The 6315-nt window shown below is 38.3% G+C and overlaps 1 long non-coding RNA gene across 1 annotated transcript; it reads left to right on the plus strand.

Moving 5' to 3' along the window:
• Positions 1-3738: 3738 nt before the first annotated feature.
• On the plus strand, positions 3739-5700 carry LOC116377508 (uncharacterized). The gene is made up of 4 exons (XR_004212209.1): positions 3739-3807; positions 4238-4287; positions 5262-5331; positions 5477-5700. It is a non-coding gene; the product is annotated as an uncharacterized LOC116377508 (long non-coding RNA).
• The last annotated feature ends 615 nt before the right edge of the window (positions 5701-6315 follow it).

Genomic DNA, 6315 nt, shown 5'->3' on the forward strand with positions numbered 1-6315 from the left:
TTGTAGAACTAGGGTTACAATATGGTAAACCTTCGAAACATCTCAGCGACTGTTGGATGGATTGCCATGAAATTATACACTATTATATAATAACTCACGACTATATACTCATGAGTTATTATTTTCAAGGTGTTGCATACGAGGTTGGAAGCATTTTGATTTCTTCTCAACATGGCGACTGCTGAGCTAAGTCAACAAAGCAAGGACAAGCTCTGGTAACAACACACACAGAGGGAGAGAAACATAACTCCACTATGTCTTTACATAGATGATAGTTGTTGATGAGAAAATAATGCTTTTAATGTCAAATTTTAATCCATTTCCCAGTTTTCTCTGCTACAGAATGTTGTAAAACAATTAAAGCGTTATCACAGCGTGTGCAAAAAAATATTTGACAACCTTCAACTCAGGTTTACCGAAAGGGACTGTGGTTGTACTATCGACTGATTAAACACATAGGCCAGGGTAAAGGGCACAACCTTATAGATTTCACCTCATTGTGTAACTTCTGGTCAATTCCACAACTGTTGGTTGAGACTGGGTCACTAGTCTAGTAGTGTTTTTTTTAATAGAAGATGGAGGTTTTCATACACTCAACTTAGTGTCCAGTGTAATGAGCCTGAAATGCACTAAGATAAAGCTTTCTCATGCAACAGATGACTGAACATAATAAGGTATCACATTTCTAGTCAGCAATACCACTGCTAATATATTACCGATAAGCTTTTATCCACCGCATGGTTCACCATTTGAACATTTTAGTGGTGAGCCAGCAGCAATAGGAAGCGTTGGGCTTGCATTAAGACAGCGACTGTAGGAGAGTGATCAGAGAGTGTTATATCAAGTAGATTAAATTACAAACACTAATGCATGCATCATTTCCTTTGAGTCTCTTGTGGATGTGTTGGTCATTTGGATCTTGTTTGGACAAGGCGGACTCCACCAGTAACAATGAAAGCTAGAGAGGCAATGGTTACAGCAGAAAAAATGATGACCATTCAAATCAGAACACAAACGGGGGAAAACATATAATAACTGGTTATGATTGTTGCAGGTTTTTCTAAGCAGGTAGATTGGTTGGACGAATTGTAATTGATTGATAGGCTTTCATCATGACCTTCCTGACTACTTTTGAGTAAAAAGTGTCGCCTCGCACCTCCACCTTGAACTTCTGCACCACAAGAGCTTGCGACAGAAAGATATCCAAATGTCTAAAATCTTGACGGAGTTTCCGACTTGAATGACAGTGGTAGTTTTTTCCCAGTACAGTGGATTGCAGCACTAGTGCATTTTACAACTTTTAGGACTCTAAATAAGGATTTAAATAAGGGCTATTCAAGTGTTCGTACTGAGAAGAAAAAAAACATTTAAGTCTATGGGGGAATCCCACTACGCATCTACACAATTATTTAATACAAACAAATTGAAAACAAGCTGGAACCTTTAATACCTTGGAAAATGTAATTTAAGACTTTGTATGACCCCATGGAAGCTTAGACAATAGGTTTACGGGATTGTGAGGAAGGCAAGGGTCAAAGTCCAGGTAAATCCAGAACAAGTAACAGTAAAAAAAACACCGGGACGGATACAAATGCATGCTGGAAGTCAAAAGGCATGAGAAACATGGCAACTTTGACAAAGAACATGTGGGAAAGGTTTGGTTGTAAACTGCCATCCCAGTATCTTGGTATTTTGAGAAGCACTTGTTGAAGTAAATATCATCCTTTTATTTCTCCACACCAGCCCAAAAGACTTACGGAGCAAATGGACCTGAGTTTGTTTTAACCGAACCAAACAGGTTGTGAAAGCACTTTAAGAAAACGTTCTAGAACCTTTCTGGTTGTCTTGACGCTCCCAGATCAGATTTGACCATCAATCCATCACCGGTTTCTACCGAGATTTTTCGTTTTCTTATGAGGGAATCATGCACGAGGAAATTACATTTGTTAAGAAGAGATGTTCCTCTGGCCCTCACCATGTTTCACCTCAGTTCTGTTTAGCACTTTATGTTGATGATGTCTGGTCCTAAAGTTTCAGGCTCTTCAGTTTGTTAATGCAACATTATAGCATTGCTTTAGTAATGCTTTTCCTGGTGCATTGATATCTAATGTATTTCCAGCTTCAGGTTGGTGTGTTTCTCCTCACCACTATTTATGGGTTGTTGGTTTTTTGCATCTGTTGCGCTAGAAGGCACCATTTGTGGCCATGTCTCTTCAATTTAAACGTTGTTTTGTACCGTTCCATTAGCATTGTTCTTTTCAGAGAAGCTTTTTCCTCACAGTTTACCACCACTTTCCGCTTTTCAAGGCGTGGCTGTTTTTGCTAATTTCTCTTTGGGGAGGGAGATCCAGGAAATGAAAAACATAATCTAACCCCATATACATTAGTCCTAATGCACCCGTGACTAGCAACACACTTCATTTCCAGTTACAAGGTTGACAAAGGATGCAGGTTGCATGAGCCAAATGATGATTGTTGGGTAGATATTGTGAATTCAGACACAGATTTAAAAGAATCAGTTGAGACAAGATGGAAATTATATGTGTAAAAATTTGCGTTATGGATATTAGTTTTCTACAATGACAGATTTTACCCACTTCACCTATACGAACCAAAATAGCAGGTTGTCATGATCTTGGGTTTTTGTTTAGTCTGTTTCCTGTTTTATTTTGAAGTTCCTGTGTCCTGTATTTGTTTGACTTCCTGTCTTTGTGGTTTCCCCTCTTTTTTTACTGTGTATCACCGGTGTTGTGTTTGTCTTGTCAGCTTTGCTCTGTTCCCTTTGTTTCTCTTTGCTTGTGGATTTTACTTCATAATTCATGTAGATATCACTCAATTGTCTTAATAAACGTGTAGTCCATACCTATATATTTTTTTAATCTAAAAAAAGATATATATTATATATTATTACTTCTTCCAGACCAGGTGGCAACCTTCAGTTTGAAAATGACTCCACTTCTCTCTTGATTTATTACCTCAGTAAACATTGTAAACATGAGTTTATGGTCTCAATCTCTAGTTTCAAGTCTTCTTCAATACAGCATGATGTTCATTTAGTACATTATGGTCCATTTAGAGTCACACAGACCATAAAGCAGGGGATGCTTTAGGGCGGGGCTACACAGTGATTGACATGTCTCTACCAGAGACGTATACGGCGTCTCTACGTCACTCCTCCTCAGTCCAGATATGGTCACTTCCTGTTTACCGGTTGCAAAAGAAACAAGATGGCGACGGCCAAAAGGTGGAACTCAAGGCTTCAAAACATCAGTCCACAAACCAATGAGTGACGTCACAAAGACTTCGTCCACTTCTTATAAACAGTCTGTGGACGAGAAATAAATGAGTCGGAGAAAAGCAATTTATTATGCGCTAAAAACAGAGAAGTAGACAGAAAAAACAGAGCTTTTAATCAAGAATGTACAGACTCATACATTCAACACCAAAGCAGCAGGTGTCATGTTCATAAAGCCAGTTTCCCACTAGACCGACTCCACTGGTTTAGCTCACTGGTTTACTTCTTAAATACAGTTCCAGAGATGCACATTGGACACTAATTATCCTCTGCAGAACACTGAACATTTTAATGTCTGACTGAAAGTGTCTTGCAAAAAACAACAACATATGACAGTTTTACATCAGCAATCCCCCACAGACCTCAGACCAGCAACAGTGTGTACCGTGCGGTGCAGCAGCACTTTAACCCTCCAGCTCCAGCTGCTTCCCTCATCTGGCCCTGCCCATCACACCGACTCTATGATCACTGCCATCGTCCACAGTCACGGAGGAGAAACGAACAAGTCAACGGTAGGACATTGAAATACATTTACACTCCACACACACACTGTGTTTATTCACTTATAACGGTGCATGAGACCTGTTGGATCAGTTGAAGGTTGCTTTCATGTTACATGTTGCGTGACAGCAGGGTTCAAACTGGGTTCCTGTTCCCATTAAAGTCTAATGGTTGGTCTCATTTAATGATTTTTTAGCTTGTAAAACTGCTCTTGGGCAGGGAAGGATCAATAATGATATTTAACATGGCGTATTAATCTGAATTTGCTCATGAACACTTTATTCCTTAAATCCACCTCCATGAACTAAACAGCCAGAACTGAATAATGTTTACATTTGTTTTTCATGATGAAAGGACTTTTGCATCATTTGGATCAAATGTAATAATAATAATATTTTATTTCCACACTATGACTGTACCATTTTGCTTTTTTGTCAAAAGCTGGATGAGGAAAATGCACATCTCTTTGTCTCTTCTCTTCCTCCTCATAGGTAAGCTGCAAATCTGAGAAAGTGGATTTTAATTTAAAACTGATAAAAGAAGATATAACATGTTATTTTTATTTTTTACAGGTATCGTGCATGATGTATGATTATAGCGGTTGATGTGAGCGGCTGTGGGCGGTTGAGTTTGTAGCTTTGAGATTCAGGAGGACACTAACAACATTTTAGTGGGCTCTGCTGCTCCTGTAACGAGCTGATCAATCAGCAGAACCGGCCTTAATCGGATCTGAGAGATTGGATTACATCACTGTTACACTATTGAGTTTCTTTCTGTTGTGCTCGTGTCCGTGTGCTTCTGTTGTTGTTGTTGTTGTTGTTGTTGTTGTTGTTGTTGTTGTTGTTGCTTTATCACCGATTGAAGAGTATTTGATCAAAAAACATGATGTCGTCCGGCTCTGATATTTTAAAGGTCCTTTAAAAGGAGTAATTAACCTTCTGGTTGACCGCCAGCAAAATATGTATGATAGCCAAAATAGATTTTTGATCCCGTTGAATTGTGCCATGAATTACACATATGATGTTTGTCAATTTAAAAGATAGCAAGCTAAGCTAATGGCTATGCTGGTGCTGGTGACGTCGTAGAAGATGTTGTTCACTGAAACTAAATGTTACTACGACAAAGTGAGACTTTCAAAATTATCTTTTAAATTGACAAACATCATATGTGTCATTAATGGCACAATTCAAACAGGATAAAATATATATCTATTTGTCTCTCACCTTGGACTACTCTTCATATTTTTTCCGAAATAAGGTCCAACACCGCAAGAGACTTCAGCTCTCAGGTTTGACTATAAAATACAGGGTTTGAGATGTTAAGGGTGCGTTTAACATCTGGTTGAAATAGAATCTTAACCTGACAACTCTTTAAACTATCTAACACTGTGGTAAGAGAAGTGGAATTGTGTGATGCACGTCTCAGAAACTATGACATGATTTTATAAGATACCATCTGTCTGCAGGTTCAACTTGGACCTTGAAGCAGGGGGATTTCGGCATTTTGACTGCATGCACCTCCAACAGCAGCCTCAGGTGGAAGCCCCCAGTCTCCTCATTAACACAGACCAGTTCTCACATTCAATCAACTTAACTTGCTATGCATTTGCTTTTGGCTTTGACCTTAAATAAAGTGTGCCTTGCAAATAAAAGTAACCATAAGATGTTTGATCTATTGAAGGTTGCAGTGCCGTTATGCATTATGTAAGGGTTCTCCGCCCTTCTCCTGTACGTTTTCGGCTTCAGACGGGTTCCTGCCGGCTAACCAATCCATGAATTGCAACATTACCATCCCGAACCATTTTGTGCTGTACGAACATAAACCCGTGACTTACAACTGCACACTGACGCGAAAGGTCAGGATGGAAGAGAAGCAAATCACCATCGACTACAGTATACGAAAAGGAAAAAGTGAGTATTACCTTCAAGTATTAAAAGTCTTTCCTCAGCACTGTGTGCCCAGCAGCAGGTTTGGCAGCCCTACTGTGGACACATTTTGTTAGTGAATGATTATTTATTATATTTATTTATTTGGATCGTATCAGCAAAAAAGAAAAAGAGGGAGCAAATATAACTTTTAAAGACCCACGATCACGTTTTTTTGCCGCTGATACTAATTACTGATCATTGATGATCCATATTGTTGTTTGATTATAGCAGCTGGTCTACAAGGATCCAGAATATTTATTTTATTTTTAGCCACCGTCCCAAAAATCATTTCAACGCTCTGAAGTCTGTAAACCATCAAAAATACAAAATGTTATACTTTTACTTTGTTATGTTAATTTAGGTGTTTTTTCAAATGATCAGGAAATAAAAGATTGTATTTTTATTGATTAAAATAAATCTCTTCATTATCATGTTTACTGATGTAAAATATTGTGTTTAGAGCTTGTGTTAGGAAGTTAAACAGCTCATAATTCATCTCTAATATCTGTTTTATATTATGTGAAAACATCTCCTTCAAACTACTGGATTTATTCAAGTTTATCACTGAAAATACATTTTACAGATGACATG

The sequence above is a fragment of the Anarrhichthys ocellatus genome, unplaced genomic scaffold, assembly GCF_004355925.1.
Source record: "Anarrhichthys ocellatus isolate YVR2014 unplaced genomic scaffold, GSC_Weel_1.0 scaffold1342, whole genome shotgun sequence".
Taxonomy (NCBI): domain Eukaryota; kingdom Metazoa; phylum Chordata; class Actinopteri; order Perciformes; family Anarhichadidae; genus Anarrhichthys; species Anarrhichthys ocellatus.